Raw genomic sequence first — 19,175 nt, forward strand, 5'->3', positions numbered from 1 at the left:
GTTCACGTGTTGGTAAACCATCCGCTTTATTTGGTCTTCCGCCCGAAAATAAAACAAAAACTGCTGTATATCAGAAGGTACCTACTTGTCTCAAGTGAATGAAGCCGAAAATGTTGGGTAGATCGGGGCACGTTCACGTATGGAGCACTGGAAAAGGTTTACGCAGTGCACTTTTCCGAACCGAGTTAGGGAGCGCGTCACATTCAATGATATATTAATGCTAGGGGCTATTCTCACAAGATATTGAGCGTCAGTCAAGTATCGGTCTAGCGTTGCGTAAACTTGCCCCAAGAACGGGGTAAATTCACACAACAGTCTTAGACTTAAGAACATTTTTTTTACGCTTAAAAATTAAAATAGGCGAACAACTGAATGCAAAAGAATTTTGAATTTATCAACTACTTAATAAAACCGCAGTGTCTAAAATTTCCTAAGTTAGCCCATTATCATGGCCACTAATCCCTCATTATGAGGGACTCGCTGCTCTCCGCCACTATCTTTCACTACCACCCTCACCTCAAAACCCTAGCACTGACTTTCCTCTTGATCATTCCCATTTTATTCTCACTCGCAATGCCTTCTCTTTTAACAATAACTACTATCTGCAAATGTCCGGCTGCGCTATGGGAAGTAGGTTTAGCCCTTCTTATGCCGATCTTTTCCTTGGCCTGTTAGAAGAAAATTGCCTCACCAATTACCCTCTAAAACCTCTGCTTTGGCTTAGATACATTGACGACATTTTCATTCTCTGGCCTCATGAAATCAACTCTTAACACCTTTTATAATCCGAGGATTCCATGATCCCAACTTATATGCCTTTTTGAGCTTAAACGAATCCCATTTCCAATTCGTGTTGCATTCGTGATGACGATTACTAATCATTACGTCAATCTTTCAGGGCATGTGATGTTTGTACTCATGTGCTCATGAGAACCCATGATTTTCACATGGTCAATTGTAATTGGCTATTCATGAGTTGGAAAACATCCGCTTTATTTCTTTCTTCGCTTCACTATATTAATTTCGCTTCATTCGCATTATCTTGCGCCTGACAAGAAATAAAAAATATTGTATATCAGAAGGTTCTTGACTCAAGAGATTAAACCCGAATGTGCAGGGTACACCGTGGTACGTTTACGCATGGGGTGCGTTTACGTAGCGCACTTTTTCGGAACCGAGTTTCTGTAACTGGTGCGTCTTAAGTCATTACGTATTAATGCTGCTCCCTAGGGGCTATTCTTACACGACTTTGAACATCAGTTAAGCGTCAATCTAGCTTTGCGTAAACTTTACCCAAGAACGGGCCAAGTTTCCGCATCAGCCTTGGACCTGAAAATATTTTTTTATGGTTAAAAACACAAATAGACAACCGTATACTTAAAATGTTGACTTTATTCACTGCTTTGTAAAACCACAATGTCTAACATTCTTATGTTAAAGCATCATAATTTTAAAACTCTTTGAAAAAAATCAGCTTAAACGTGCCCCGATCCACCCTATGTAGATTTTAAAAGAAAATATCTTTCTGAAAATCAATTTTCATGTTTATTGATGAAGATTTATTGAATTATTTTCCTTATTTCATGAAGATAAGTCAAATATGATAAAAACCTGTACTGAGGCTATTGATTTATACATGGTGTAACTGATCTGTTCATTGATTGTTACGCGTTACGAAGTTCGCCGGGTCAGCTAGTCTTGCATAAATAATACTTTATGCCTACGTAATTATTTTATTTTAACCAAGACAAGTTATAATTTTTATCATCACTGGTCAACAATCTTAAGATTGGTTTGCCGCAGTTCTCCACTCAATTCTCCTATCTTCTATTGATTAACCTTTTTATACTTTCGTATTTTTTCTTTTTCACATACTATTGTTTAATATAAATGCCTATATATTGTATAATATTGCCTTGTCTCGGTTAAAGAAATAATCCTAATACCTAACCTGAAGATACTGGTTATAGGTATGTTCATCAACATTCAAGATGTAGAATTTTTTAAGCAAATGAAATAATGCACCGAATACATTTACGAAGTAAAAAAATTGATTACAAATATATAATCATTAGTTGCATTGAAGAATAGTCTGTTGTTATCCAAGAAAAAAAACCTATCAGGAAACGTGAAAACTCACAAAATAGGTGTTCGAGCACTTGAATATTCACTTGCATTGCATCTCTATATATTGTGACCCGGTTTGTCTCAGCATGTATATATTTGGATTGTTAACAAGTTGTTAAATTTTTGATAGTTCATGCCATTATGCCTTTGAAAGAAAACTAAAGAGAACGGCTCCGGTGGAATCGCAAGAATTAAAATGGCAAATAAAAACAGATTGACCGTTCATTTGAATAACGTGAATAATGGAATGCAAAGAATCTGCTGGATTCCATAGAGGAGAACGAATTGAAAAAAAACACTTACATTCGGTATTGCAGCTCTAAGTTTTGCATTAATGAACTGGTTATGGTATTATTTCTGATAGATATTTATATTAATTTTGGTTACTTAGTTTTTAAATGAGACACCCTTGTAAATTATTCCATTGAGACTTAAATTATGATACTTTGTCAATTGCAGAACGATTATTTTAAGTAATTACTTCTGACGCTGCTTTGTGACCAGCAATACATTGCAGTTATTTACACACCAGTGTTGATGGATTTCATTTTAATAATTTGAAAGCAGTCATTTCGATATGAACAAGTCATCATGGCTGTGAGGAATCTTGTATGAATTCGCATTTTTCTTTTTTGATAAGAGTCTTTGAAATGGGTACCAAATGGTCATTGTTTGTAATTATTCTGAAGTTTAACTAATTTTAAGTGGTACTTTTTATTGTTTAATGTATTTATCTTCAGCGCCCAGAAAACAGCGAGGGAATCTAATGAAAAATAATGCAGGACGATCTCATCTACCCATACTTTGGATAGGGCCAACCTACCAAGGCGTGATTCTAATACGCGACCTTCCGCAGGTTCCCGTGACCTTCTAAGTTAAGTTTTATAAAGTTGTATAAGGGATTCAATTCGCAAGAACTCATTCTTAATGTGTGCTTTTATATGAAACTAAGGTTCAGTATACTCGCTTTGTCGGTATACGTATCAATAAAAGTGAGCCGATATCATATCTAGGTACTTTTAGTTGTACAGATCGCCCATTTGTTTGATGGAGGCTTCATTACCCTAAACATACCTCGTTATTACTAGCTAAAACTTCCTCCTAGTTATCTACCAGCTAGTATTAACAGAAACTAACCAAGCAAGTGTGCCATCGAGCGCTGCCGCTCCTCTCGCAGCGCAGTGGAAGTTCAGCAGGCGCTCACTAGATGGTGTACAGATCTCTTGGGAGCTGCGCGAAGAGATTCAGGCGTTTTCTTTCATTCTGTGCATTAGTTCACTGTGTTCTTAGATTAAACTATAAGCATACATTATGTTGTTTTAGACTTTATAAACTTTGAAGAAGTAAAACATTTTGTGGTTAACTAAAAAGTATCAACGAAATAAACTCTTGCAGCACTTTTGTAAGATTAAATTGGATACACTGTCTCAGCATCACCTCGTCAATTATATTATTCTATCAAATCAACATGTCTCTAATCGATACATTACTATTGAGATAAATCTAATTGTGAACCAAATTGACCAAACTCGTACACATAACATGGATGGGTAGATCAAATCTACCATTCTCAGATATAGCACTAGCGTTATTAGTTAGATGGAAATGTGCCTCTTATTAAGGTACATTTAATTTGAAAATTAACTTTCGATCTCACTCTCCTTCGTGTTCCACAGCTCATATATTGACGAAATGTGGTTAATGCTGCTTTACAAAAAGCGTTTCAGCCAGTATAATCACAGGCTTTAAGTGAAATTCTCAGAATCAACCTCTCTCACTATACGGTGACATTACAATTATTAAATGCATGGAGACATTCGCATAATACTTACCTCCCATCGAAGTAATTCGAAAAAATACTAATAGAAATGAGCATCACTTGCCAAAACGACATGCATTATTCAAATTTTTAGGTGTTCGGTGGGATGCTCTGAAAAGCATGGGAAGTTTTGGTTTTGGTGCGATTAAATGGCGGAAATGGAGCGAGGAAAAATATATTTGCATTGTAATCCAAAGGAAATAATGTGCAAATCTTTATTAAAAAACAAAGAATCATTATGGTAGATATGGTTGAAGTGCGAGTAGGGTAAATGAATGCTAATTTAAACTTGGCTGACGCAATTATTATGTTTTTTACAGCTCGTAAGAATTAAGACACTATCATGAAACAAAATACATGTATCCGATGATATAATTATGAAGGTGACTATTGCTGCAGGTGTAGCGAAGGGGAATATTTCCAATGGCAACTCATGTTCTCAACATTATGGCAATGTTAACACATTATCCTGATTAAGGTTTACTGTATAAGTTTAGCGGACACAAACCTGAAGATGTGACTATGCTACGAATCCCGAATGGAACAGTTTTTAAATTTTACTAAGTTTATTTTTCTATAATGGAAAGATATCTTAAAGAAGACCTGAAATTAATAGTTATACTCTTCAATTCTTTCTTTCAAGGCACTGATTTAGCCACTGATTTTATGTACAGTCTCATTCACTCGGGTACGAAAATATAAATTTCCGATGATAATTTGTATTCACGACAAAATAAAAATTTGCCTTGACCAGAAATCGTACTCCAACATCACAATTTCTGGTATGGTGTGGTTCTAGGTACACCGGGATTCCTCTTTTATCCGAATCAAAGTTCTAGATCTTAGGGAAAACGCTGGTTTGCATCCCAGTAGGAGGTAGAATAATTATATTGCAGCGAAATTGTTTCTTCATTTATGTTTGGCTGTTTTCCAAACAAAAATGATGAAATTGGTTAGTTTTTTATGCAATGCTTGGCGCTGCATTGCCTAGGTTGAATAATTATGCCCGGGAAGTGCATGTTCAAACTTACAAGAACTCTTGGGTTAAATTCTTTGATTAGAGGGAAAGCTTAATCACAGAATTTAATGTATGGTGCACGAATTCTATTGCAATTCGACGTTGAGGCAGTCTTTCGTCATAACTGAATATGGATTGATGTCTTGAAAAAGCGAATATTTTGATAAGTCACGTAACCAAATCCCAAATTTGTTACCTATAACGGCTTTCTTCTGGGTGTATGCAATTCATAACACGCAATTCCTCCTCTAGAATTAATCTGGAAAATAATAATTTACGTCAGGTCAGGCCTCTGGCCCGGAGGTTAATAATTCACATTCATCATCTGTTTTGACTAAATGTGATTTCCTTCATTTCGATTCGTTCATTTCAATAAAGATGAACGTACATGGAAATTCCATGTTATGCATTCATAGAATAGTGAATTTCAAGTATTATTTCCACTTCATTCCATTCTAATATATTTTTCATCTGCATGCCGAGAAAAGCAGCGTTTTGTTTCAATATGAAAACGTAATAATAAATAGTTCACTTGAGAAATTGTCATCGTTTTCTCTATCAAGATGCCTAAATTTTGATGTCAGTGCAAAGTTGTCAGTACATCAGACAAAAATTTTCACAAGAATCGTGGAAATATATTGTTAAAATTCATTGCACTCGATTAAATATAGTAATACCGGATTATTTTCCTAAAAAAAATAGGACAACCATATCAATTTAGTTTTATGATAGTTTTTAATGATGCATTGAAAATACGATTTAAACTTACCTGTTTATGAATTGTATTTTCAATTACCATATTCTATTTAAAAGAGGTGTTTTACAATTTACGAGAGGATTGTTGGTCCATTATGCTGTTAGTGGTTAGTCTGTTTCAGTATCCGAGGATAAATTTTAAGCATAGAAAAACTGTGGTTCATCCAAATTTGAGTCAGAAGAACGTGACAAAACTTAGTTTCTCAGGTCTCAATTATGAACAAGATTCACAGCTCTAACAATACACGCGTTAAGCAGCATTTGACCATTCAAGATTACTCCTCGTATTTTGGTGATACTGATGCTGCTAATACGTCATGAATGTTTAATTCTTTCTGTTTCCTTGTTTTGAGACTATGTTTAGGCATTGGAAGCAACATTTATTATCTGATATTAAAATCATGTTTTAGACGTAAAGAAGCGTTAAATGATTTCTGTATCAGGCCAAATCATTTACTATGATAATGGGATTTTCTTGTGCGAGAAAAAAATGTCCATATAGCTCGACGAGATGTGAGCTGAACGCCATTTGGGCGTTTCTTTACTTGTGAGGGAGAACATCAGAAGTGTTTTTGGCTTTAATATTACAGATTCAGATCCAAGAGCATATACATTATGTAATGTTTATGCTGGAAATAAACAAAGACCTTTTTGATCAATCTGATGGAGTTTTTATCCCTGTAGGACGACAAATGTCATCAGGATTCGTCATCCGTGTTGTGATAAGGTTTTCTGATGAAAAATTTAAAGTGAGGACCTGCAAGGCACTCATTAGGCACTATTTCTACGCAGATATCATATGGGAAACAGCGAAGAAAGACTTAATCCGTGCGCTTGATAAAATTCAAAGGTAAACTGCGCGATTCATCATAAACTGCTTCATGTATCATTGCACAGATTTTACTCAAATTTGCCTGGCAGCTAATCTAGGGTACGAGCGAGACTCATATTCTTCGAGCTATTAAGAACAGATATCATTCAAAGAGACTCGGAGATAGCCATTGTGGAACCTCATCATTTCTAGCAATTCCTTTATCCCCGATCAGCAGAGGGCTTAAATATTTGATATGTGGGACTTAGTTGTCAAATATTCCGACGTGACTTTGTTAAATCTAAATTTTATTTTTTGACAACGACCACTGTATTACCACCCTCCGTCACAAGCCTATGGAGTTGGCTTGAAAGGTATCATGTAAATGCGCGTGAAATGTTCACACTTAAGACGCGATGCGAGCCGAACTCCGTTTTGATGTTTTTTTTTGTTCGAGACTGTCCCTGCACGACCGAAGCCACCTAGCTGGACGTAACATAAGGACTTCGGTGCGAGAGGACGAGGAGGAGGAGGAAAAGTTATCAGGGAAGCTAGCTGGCGGGCGAGAGGGATACTGAAGGGAAGAGGGATAAAAAAAGAGAAGGATGGAGAGGAGGGGGGTGGGAGTGGGTAGGTTACGAGGGAGGGGAACATCTTTGGCTCATGCGCAAAAACCCTTTCCTTTGGACACTCTCTCTCTCTCTATCTCTCTCTCTCGCATTACACATACACATGCAGTGGAATCCCTCCCGAACTGGATTATGGGAAAGAAGGGAGCTCAGGAGAAGGGAGTCGGGGCGGGAGTCGCGCGTGTGTGTGTGGTATGTATATTGGGGTGGGTTTTTAAACGGGGAATGGGTGAAGTCCAGGGAGGGATGATTTGGGTGGGGTGGGAGAAGGACCCTGTTGGAGGGCAGCGGAGGGGGTGGGTAGGATTGTTCCCATTGAGGGAGAGTGGGGGTATAAGGCTTTCCGGGTGGTGGTGTTGGTTTGGGGAGGATGGGAGTAGTAGTTTTATATGGGCGCGGAACGAGAGCGGACGCTGGGGACAGTCTCTCTTTTCTCCCGGAGAGTCGAAGGGGCAGAGAGCGGTGCGGATGTATGGGACGGGGGTGGGGGAAGCGTTGCTTTGGGGAGCGGAGTGGGAGGGGGGCTCTGGAGGGGCAGTTCTCAGAGGAGGACACTGAGGGAATGGCGTCCGCTTCCAGTCGGAGCGGGAGTGTAGGAGGTGGTGGGGGACGAAGGAGAAGAGTTTTTTTTTAGGGGAGAATAGGGGGGACAGGGGAGAAATATCAGAAACCAGATCAATGAAATGGCTCGGACTTGTTTCTCCCTCTTTCTTTCTCTCTCTTGTCACTCTTTTTCCTCCGCGTGAGCGTCTTCCCAGCTTTCCCGCGGTCACTCTTGTAAGGACGTCACCCTTTGCCGCTTTGTCCGTCTGGCGGGATGTACTATGTGCGTATTCTTGGAGTGAAAGGTTCGTAGATGTCAATGATGACGGGAGTTGCGTATGAAGCAATATGTTTACTTAGCTGGCCTCGGTGGCAGCGGAGATCAGTCCTTGCCTGACCAACTGGAGGCCGTGGGTTCGAGTCCTGCCAGGATATCCGGGGCATGGGCGGTTTTAAATGTGTTTGTTTACTTGTCTGAAAATATATTGAATTGCTTGTAAATTGGGACATCTGTTGACAATATTGAAATAGTAATTATTATTATTTATTTTTTCTTTAAAATTTCTTCAGCTTTCACTGATTGTGAGTGGTTTTAGTGTAAAGAGCACGAGTTCTCACCAAGGTTTATTGTTCTACTGCGTTGAGAAATGTTCTTGCGATATGACAGGTTGAAATTATTACAGCCTTTTACTATTTGATGTATGTATTTGGATGAAGGTTGAGTATTTTGAAACTGTTTTGTGTGTATTTTTGATGTCAATGGTTGGTTTTGTAATGCCTTTACCAGATATATTGACCATTAGGGCTGTTTTCCACTTTGCCATTGTTGCTTCTAAAAATTTAATGATGGTGCCGTGGATTTTGCAATTAGTCAGAACTTTTAACAACCGATTATGTGGGACGCTATCAAACGCCTTACGGTAGTCAAAACCCTCTCCTTAAACTCCTCTCATTTCTGTTTTTTTATTATTTATTATTATTATTATCGAAGTGTCGAAACTAAAGGAAATAAATACTCAATATTTGTCAAACTATGATCATAACTTTCAAAACAAGCCATAAGTTGTCAGTCTGCACTATCCAAGGATCCATTATGCCGTGAGTGTGGGACTTATACAATATGTTGCTGCCGCGGGACTATATAAGTGAAGGAACGTTTCTTCGGGATTTTCTCCGAGTATCGTAAACTCATTGGTAGGACGGGTGTTTTGATGGTTCCACGGGAAATTTTGCACTTGAAGAAAATGTTTTTAATAGGATAAAAAGGATAAATTTTGAATTCAGTTTCTAAACATTCGCCTGAGTTGTTTGGTCCTAAACACACGTTTTCGTGTTTCATTTCTGCGCATTATCCATTTAGTTTCGTATTTAATTTTAGCCAATGAATCATCAAATAAACCCTTAGAACACACTTTTTGTGAAGATTAAATACAATGTACCTATAATGATCCATCTCAATACCGAAGAGAATTCTTAAAAACTAATTGATACTCGTTCACATTGGTGACAAATCTTTGGTTTCTTATGAATATATTTTTCCAATGCTTATAATACCTGCTTTCCATAGAGAAAAATGGTAGGGTTGAAAAATATCTCATATTGCTCACACTGAACAAGTATGCGTTCATTGGTAAACAGGGATTTCCGTCCATTAAATTAGTAACTCATATGTTGTGGAACTACTACTCTAATACTTCTGTCATATGTTCGTTGCTGTAACCTGGAAGATTAAGTTTTATTTTATATGATCTCATAGAGAGCGGCATTTTAATGCAATACCTGCCTTATATTCATTAGTTTCATCGTTGCTTGGTTTCTCCTTTGGACATGAATGAAGCAATATCTCAGTTTTCAAGGCGTAAATATTGTTGTGATATAACAAAAATAGCTAGGGTATTCTGTGAAATTGGCATATTTATACTATTTGCAAGTTTTTCTGAAATTTTATTAATTTTTGAAATTGGTGTTACATATTTGAGCGCATGATAATATATGCGTTATTGAATACGTATATTCTAAGTGATCTTACCAATAAATGTGGCAACAATCCTGTCATTTCCTTCGTAAGAGTTACATCAGAAGTCCTATTTAACGATGAGTGTAGTTATACTGCTACTGATAAGGTAAGAGATAGTCTCTGTTGTGGATGTTATCATTAAGCTTGAATTATATCTTTATACCCTCCCATAGAAAATATTCGAGAACTATTTATCGTATTATCTGTTATTGGCTGCCTATGTAGCCTTGATAATATCACTATAGTTGCCCTTAATTTTTGTAGCATAATAAAGCGGTGTGAAACTAAAAATCGTTACCAATTGCTGCTGCGAAAGAATACCTTTTGCAACCTGAAGAGAGTCTAATAAGAGAGAAATTAAGATTGGAAATGTTTCTATTTTTTACATTCTTGAATTCGTCGCCCTTTATGGCAAACTTTCTTTCAAACATTTTTTTTGTATATTTAAATCGATGTAACTCTAAAAATAAATAACGTGAAATCTTATCAGTGTATAACCATTTTTTTACTTCTTTGAAATGAGTGCTAGAACTGCAGACGAGCAAATGCTCACGTAAGTTACGCTATTCAAAACTGAGCGCTTGAATATTGCCTTGTTATATAGTTGAAAGTGTGGTTAATATCGCCGGGCACTTGATAGAATTACATTAGTAAACATGTTACTAGTCTGTTCGCATCTTGCCTATATGTCAGGTGAAATCGGGATTTGATTTTTAGCTTCGAAGGTCTATAGTGTAATGTGAGCACATCTGCAACGGGCAATTGCATATGTTAGTTCCTTTATTAAGAAATGAGCGTTTATTGTCTTGTTGCATCGTTGAGAGGTAGAAAACATCGCCGGGAACACAATAGAATTACCATGGTAGACCGGTTAGTCTTTTCGCATCTTGCCAATATTTTGTATGAAATTGGGATTATTTTTTAGCAATGAAAGACTATGGTGTAATGTGAGCGCATCTGCTGCGATTTGCATTTTGTCTCCTTCCTACATCCACCCCAAAAAAGTTCAATATCATTGCATGACCTGCAGCGCTCCCATAACCTTTTTGAGAGATTGCCTCAGGCTCTAACTTTTCCGATGCACCCTGTATCCTTTCGTCCTCTTCCTCGCAAACCACCCACAAAGAACGACCCCCCACCCTTGCCCCCCATTCCCAAGCACCTCCCTTTCCTATTAAGCGAACCACGAGAATTTTCATATTATCTTCGTCCCTCATCACCCGGGCCAATAAATTTCGGGAACGCCTTCTTCCTTTTTTTTTTAGCGATCGAGAATGGAGGGGTCCGTCTTTTCTCCCCTCCCTATTCCACTTGCCCCTCATTCAATCCCTCCCTCCCCTCCTATTTCTCACCCTCCATTCTATACAAATGTGCCTCCTTCTTTCCTTCACCTCGCCCTTCCCACAGCTCCCGGTAACCGCCAAGCACGAGTTCTTTATATTTTTTCCCTCCCTTTCGCACACTTTTTCCACCCTTAAATTATATTTTATTTAACGTCTCTATTCGTTCCCGGCGCACCCTTCTTGCGAACCAATCCACCTTCCTCGCGTCCCTTCACTCGCCTTTGACCGCTTTCTTCACCGTTAACTCAGCCCTTAGGGTTTTCTGTTACCCCCACGCCTGAGAATAACCCTTGTTCTTTACCCGCTCCCCTAGATGTTTTTGTACCCCAAAACAGTCTTTTCCCCACACAGAGCTATGCTGAACTGCGCGACGCAAAACTGATGCGTAATTTTTAATTCTAATAATCTTTATTTAAGGCATTCTATCGACGTCAAAAATATGAAATTAGTTTCAAATTATATATACCTGGGCCCCAAAATTTTTCCAAGTATAACACAATATTCCGTCGTATTCAGATATAGTGTTATCCATTTTTAATTACCTCTATTTATCTTGAGGATATTCTCTCGGTTCTCAATTCGCCTTTAAGTATCTTAAATATTATGATTCTCAATTATTTCGTTGCTACAGATAATAAAATTTTACATTTCTATTACCAAAAGCACATTTTTTCCATTGCTGCCGGTTTTACTATTTCCATTGTATGAAAATTTTCCGTGGTATATTATGTTTTCAACATTAAAGCTGAATTCAGTATTTGAATTGAGTTATCGATAATTTCCATGATTCAGTGAGAAGTTTGTGAAATCAATACTAAGTGAGGTTGAAGGGGTATGATCAATTTATAATGCACACATAATCTGAAGGTTTTTAGAGTATTGAATTTCAGGTCACACTTACATTTTTTTCTTTCATCGGCGAGCATTTTTTCCTGCCTATGACTTCTACCTGATTATCATTGGCTATAGTTACTTGTGTATTTTTAATTTATTTTCACGAAAATAACGCCCACTTACATTTTTTATGATAGGTTTAAATTAGTTTGGTTCGTTAATGATAAATGATTTACTTTAACTTAATGCGCAACGCTCAGGCTGAAAGAGGTCCTCAGTCTGTACGCCAGAAATCAGGATTTTTAATTGATCTTCCTAGTTACAAATATGAGTGACATCATCAGTAGAAAAGATAATTTTATAGCGGTTGAGAAAAAATGGCCGACTTATGAATGTTAAAAAAAACGTTTCTTTATTTAATGTCTTTATCTTTTAGTGGTCTCTTTCTTTCACATTCAAGCCACCTTCCCTTCATACCTTTTCGACGCAGACCGCTTTCTCCACCCTGAACTCATCCCCAAGGGGTTTGATCAAACCCCTGCCCACCACCCTTTTTCTTCGCCCTATCGGCCTCACCGCTTTTTCCGCCCCTTAAACACTACCCACCCCTTCCCCTGAGTTCCGTCATTCTTCTCTACCCCCAATCACTCCTTAATATCTAAATTCTTGTTATTTCTCCCACCACCCTCGAATAACTAGCTATCTTCCATTTTAACCCTCCTCGTTCCCACCTCGTGCCTACCCTTTCCACCTTACTCCCCAACCTTTACCGAAAGGAGCGAACACCTTTATTCGTTGGGGTGGAAAAAAGATTGGGAACGATATGAGCCCATTTTTCAAGGGAAAGAATTCCTCACTTAGACGCTTGAATAAGCAAGTAGGCGAATAATAAATGCCGTCAATAGGTTGGAGGGAGAGTTTGTAATTTTATTTTTTGAACTCTTAATATCGTCTGTTGTTAACATAGAGATGCTATTAGGAATTTGATCGTGCTGGTATTATTTGTGTTTGAAGATATTTTATCTAGAGTTATTTCAGGCTTAATCTAGTAGAATTCTGACGTAATAATAAATTAAAAGTTCCTGAAACTTTACCACCAACACTTGAGTAAGTATGACTCATATGATAATATATGACCCATACCTACTCAAGTGTTGGTGGTAATGTTTCAGGATTGAATTAAAATTGAATTAGTTCATTCTTGATTTTCTATTTAGTTGACATAAAAGCTCTTCATACCAAACTAAAATATTTGCTGCTATTCAGTAACGATATTGTAAATATTTTGCAGACAGTATAATCAAAACAATTACATCAGTGGCGTTAATATTTTTGTATAGACTCTGTGATGACTTCAAACATGTTAAAATGTACAATTTTACTGTTCGAAATTTAATATTGTTGAGGTCATATTTCTAATTCATGGTAATCATTCCGTCTCTTAGACTAGATCGTTTTTACCCATTATTATCCCTCAACAGACTGTATTTTTATTAATTCTTTATATAATATGCATATTAATGCTTTTTATGGCTCAATTGGTGGAGTGGAAATAAATATTACTTTGCATCATCCTCATAAAGTCAGTTTTCTACGGAATAATTTTCAGAGCCGTTATAGCTATTATCAAGACGGATTGAGAGAACGCCTATAATCAGCCATGCCCCTTACGTACGCCATCTCGGATTTTCCCTTGTGCAGACCCAGCTTAAGATGACCGATGGCCAAAATCTTAGGCATTCGCCGCTGGAAATAATTTTCATGCCTTTGCCCTGGAACATAATTCGCGGAAAAAGCCGATGCTGGAGAAAAAATTATCCCTCTCTCGGTGAAAAAGAAATTATTCACATTTCGGAATAAATTTTAACCACGTTCCCTTATCTCATTGAGCACATTCAAATTGGTTTCCTTCGATGCCCTCTCCTCCGTTTCTTCACTTCTGCTCCATTCTCAGTTTGGTTATTCCCATTTCTCGTGCCTGCATCCTTGGTGCCGAAGTGAGAATCCCGAACCATTGACCTCGTAAAATGTTTTCCCCCTACTCAAACCCCCTGAATCCACTCTCAGGATTCAAATTTTCTATTTTCACATTTGAGTCTCAATCCTTTGCTACCTTAACCTCCTTTGCTGCCTTAACCTATTCCATTCCTCGACCCTGACGGAATCCTAGGCATACTTATCCATTCAAGTGACAGTCGTCGCCTTCTGGAGTAGGTCTTTTTACATAATTTTCGAATACTTTCGGTTCGTGCCCCTTAATATTTTTTCATCACCGGCGCCTTCCATAATGTTCTTTCTCATTGTTGCTTTCTTATCGTGCTTTTTAACAAGATGGTGCACTGCTCATTTCTTCGGAAGGCTGATATGACGAAGTATTCTTTGTGTGGTAGATGCACACTTTAAATTTAAATCGAGGTAATCACGAAGAATATATCGCCACCGAACTACATTTGGCGCGTTAGTGCCTCTATCACTTTGTAGTATCAATGGTATCAATAGAAGGTAAACATACATCCATCCTGAAAGCTACACGGAAAAAAGATGTTTCCGGGCAGCGGGAATACTTTTCATTTATTCATCCTCACTTTTCAGAGTATACCTATCAAATCTTTCCGAAACTAAAGGGCACAGTAAGAAGAGGAAATCAGCGAAAAATCTGCTTGAAGGTGACATTACAGGGTCTCAATCATAGTAAGCTGTAATTATTTAGGAAGAAATTCATCTTATGATAGAAATCTACTTTTTTCACATGTAGATGATCAAAAGAAGAGAGGAAGGGTTTTCAAAATTTTCAATTTCATAATCGTTTCCGAGTCGACTAATAGTAATATTTTCGATATTCCCACTCCAGTGTCGAAGACGATATTTCAGAGCGTGAAAAGCTTCATACAGTGTCATTGCACTGGGATTTCATTGTAGTTTAGATTTCATTGACGCATTGATCTTTCTGCTCAAGAAGAAAAGATATTACCATTAGCTGATTAGGAAGCCACCTGAGTCATCTGGCAGCTAGTAACTTTTTCTTGGCGGTCGTAACGTTGATGTAGATGAGAACAGTTTATGTACCATGAAAGATTATGCGGAAATCTCAGTGCACGAGTGATACATAGCATCATTGAGTAATATAAGTTCGGAATGGTTCGCGAGGCATCAATTGTTTCAAGTACGATATGGAGAAATGTCAACTGTGAGTTAGCACAATTCCCCCGCTCATGACCGCATTAGTGGAATGGAGGCCTTTGGAGCTAAAACTTGCTTACCCTGCCCACCACCTGGCTATGGAGTCTTTTCCTCCTCCTGGGAAATCTCTAATCCGTCATACTTAAACCTGGTTTCCACCATTGTTCTCCCATCCGAATCCACATTACACATTTAAATTATTTCAATAGTGTGCCTCGAACCACTTCCCGGCTTTTAGTTTTCCTCCACTCTCCCACAACCTGCTTGAAAATTTTCCTTCCCTCCTCCGAGCGCAAGGTGAATGCGCTTGAGGGTTTGGAGACCCTTTGCAAAGAAGAGAAGCTTCCTATTACTGCTCTGTCATTGGCGAATATGTCCACCAAATAGGATCTACTGTTGCTAGTCTATCTTCAAATGGCACTGAATTTTATTTATCTTTTCAATGATATTATTTTTCTGAAACTCCAATCAAGATTGACTGAAAGCCAATTCAGGAATAGTTGTTAACTTTAGGATATTTATCTTGAAAATATATGAAATCATCAAAATGCTCTTCCGTTTTCATCTCACCATCTTGTGTATGCTAGATGTTACCTAATTTATTAGGTTATGCGCAGTTTTTCTTTTTGTTAAATTTATTTTATTACAAAAATGAAATGATACTGTTAAATTAAAAAGGAAAACTAATATTTTTGTTAGAAAGTAATCATCATTATATCCTTTCAATTTGTTTTCGATTTTTTTCTGATTCTAACCAAATATTTCTGGTAGTATCTGAGTAAATTAAAGAATTATAAAATTGCTGCACCTCTCCTACGTGACAATATTTTTACGTGGAAACGATGGTAAAGGTACCGCACCAGATTTTTAAAATGATTATCTGCTTGAAATTGCTGGAATATCATTTATAGCAAACCCGCTATGTGGTTATATTGCGAACTGAAATACAGTAAATTGCAGTCCAGGAAAAAATAGGACTATTTTCGTACATATAGGTATGTATATTTTGTTACTTCTTAGTAGCCACCGTATTGGTCACATCGTAGAGCGTTTCGTGTATTTTTTGAAGTTATTCATGCAGTTATTGGAATGCATCCTCATTGAATGATTTCTCTTGCTTCTAGGGGTATATTATGTTTTTTTCTATTTTTATGCCAATTTTTTCATTTCTGACAATAAGTGTTCATGACAATAAGAGTCAATAAATCCATCGACGTGATGAAATTAGGCCAAAGGCAATAAGGAAGTACCTAAGAGCTACTTTGAATATGCAATGGAAATCGCCAGCGCCCTTTTACACGCGCGGGCTAATATTTTCGTTCGATAGAAGTCATCTTTCCTTTTAATAAGAAGATTCTCTACCCTTGAGCGCAAAAAATTTTGGCCCGAAAGATCTGGATCGCCATCCATTGGCTGGTCAGAGAGGAATTTTTTCCTGGCATCACTTCAGTAATTTATGCGTATAAATATGCCTCCTTTCCAGAAACACCACCGACGCCCTTCCCATGACTTCCTCCTCCCTTACGTGGTGGGGTGGTGGTGTTTTTTAAGAAGTGGGGATGAGAAGAGGGAGTGGGCGATTTGCTTGGCACACGATCCTCTCGCAAAGGCGCAGGGGGAAAAAAGAGGATATTTGGGGTTGCTTTGGGGTAAGGAGGGTGGCGGAGAGGTGATTAAAATAACTATAAATAATTGAGACGAAGATACTTTCCCGATAAGGAATAATTAAAACCGTTCCCGAGAGGGCTGTAAGGGGGGTTGAAGGTACATAGGGTTGAGTCAGTTGCTCGGTCGGAGGAACGACGGTGCCGTTGGAAGGTTGTGAAGGGGGTTGGTTCCAGGGTACACTGCAGAGAGTTTGGGGTGGGGGGGAGTGAGACGAAGATCGGGGTTAACATCCTATAGGATAACGAGAAAACGAGGGATCAGAGGGTGCTAGTCGAAAATTCTGGAGATTCGAGGAAAAATTTTCGGAAGGCAATGGCCTCCGTGTGTATTCTCCACCTTTGCCTCTTTTCTGGGCGATTTTTTTTCCGAAAAAGTCCTCTACTATCACTTAATCTCAATGAAGTGCTATGATAGCACCTTCAGATCGAGCAACTATCGAATGAGTGGGATACCCAGCGATCGAGGAAAATTCATGCCATTTATGCTTTCAGCAGAGAACATTTCGATATTCTCTGCCTGCCGAATTTCTATGGAATAACCTTAATCTTCAGTGTGACTTAAGTGAATATTTACTCATTGTTTCCTCCCAATACCTTTTCCAGTAAGTCATGCACAACTTCATTTTCCAGAAACGGTTAAAGGTATTTAAGGTAGGTTTCATATATTGAAAACCGTTTCAACATATCTCGCAAGTCAAATCTTCTGCGGTGAATTGCAATATTATTGATTTACATAAATTAGTTTTCCCAACCTTTGTAATTATCCCCCTACACTTTTTCCTTCATTAATTTTAAGTATATCCTATCAAGAATAGTGGTCTTTTAATCTATAGAAAAGCTACACTGAAGTTTCTCCATTACCTTTTTTCATGGCCACTTTTTCAGTTGTTTCATCCCACAGAACTACGGTCAGTATTGTTCTCCCAAGTTGTGAAAATGTATATGAGCCGGTATGAATTCATTTTTTTTGCTATAATTGGTGATATACAATGTATTGGTTTGCTTCATTGGTATTGGTAAACCAGTACCAATTGGTATTCGATTGGTATTGGTTTATTTAATTTAGCTACTTTTTAATATGTGTAACAACGGTTTGCCTACGATAAAGTATTGCTAGAGTTTGATCAGACTTGTTACTTACATTTGATCAAGACATATTTTTACTGGAATAACTGGAATTTAAACTAAATATTTAAACCGACTTTATTTAATGCCGTGTGTAGTAAAAGAAAAATATTCAATCCAGCCGCCGTGTTGTTTTCAAATGCATGCTTGTAAACCTACCAGTTTTGTTTCGCATGTGAGTATGCATACCTTTCATTAGCTTTTAAAATATTAACCCCTTCGCTCCCACTTGCAAGTGGACTCTTGGGCCGGCAGTGATGAAATGAGCGTCAGTAGCTCTGCCGCGACGACATGAATTTTTCATGCACTTCTTTTTGCCGCGCAGATGCAGGAGAACAATGGTCATCCTAACTCTCCAAAATTTCGGAACGAGCGACGAATCCCCTTGCCAGTCAACTTTACCCCTGGAAATGAAAAGAGAAAGAGGGATACGGGTGCCCCTTCGATGGCGTTCATCCTAACATAGAGAGTAGCTACTACCCCCCGTGCCCCTTCACTTCCGATTTTTCCCAGCCCTGCTCCCAGGGGCCTCCCCTCTCTCTGAGGACCCTGCCAGGGATTCTGACCTTCCATACCCCTTCCTCCAAAGTCTTCCGCCACTTCCTTCCCCTTGCATCGTTCCCTTGTGTACCCCTTAAACCATAGCTTGTCCCCGTAGCTTCCCGAAAAACCCACATTATCCCCTAGGAAAAAAAACATACCACTCTCCTGCCCAGAAACATTCTCTTCCATATCCACCTATCCGACGTCATACCGACTCCCTTTGAGATATGGAAAGCTCGAAGGGATGTGGGGGGGGGTTTGGTTGGGTCGAGAGACGAGAGAGAAAAAAGGCATGCCTTGAAATAATTTAGTAGACCCGATAACGCTAATTAAAAAAAATTACGGAAGTTGGGGGTGCAAAAGGATGCGTGCTCTGGGCGGGGGGTAGGGGTCGTCCCTCCGGTTATGGCAGGGTGGGGGTAATATGCAAAGGGGATAGAAGGGGGGAATGAAGATTTCGTGGAAGAGGGGTTCATTCCAGGGAACGTGAATGAGGAATTGGACATCTTTTCCTTTCAGTCCACGATCTGAGTGGTGAGTCAAGTCGGATCTGCATTCACTTTTACGATGGTAGGTGAGGTCGGAAAGGATCGAAGCGACATTTCAATACTCATTCTGCGGGCGTTATAGAAACGGCCTCCTGCGATACGCATTTGATCCACTAGTTCCTTGGAACGGTCTCATTTTTGCTTCCGATGTCGAGAAATGTATCCCTTTCTCTCAAAAATAGATCCTTATTTTCAAAAACCTCTATCTACGCTTG

The sequence above is a fragment of the Ischnura elegans genome, chromosome 3 (genome assembly GCF_921293095.1).
Source record: "Ischnura elegans chromosome 3, ioIscEleg1.1, whole genome shotgun sequence".
Taxonomy (NCBI): Eukaryota; Metazoa; Arthropoda; class Insecta; order Odonata; family Coenagrionidae; genus Ischnura; species Ischnura elegans.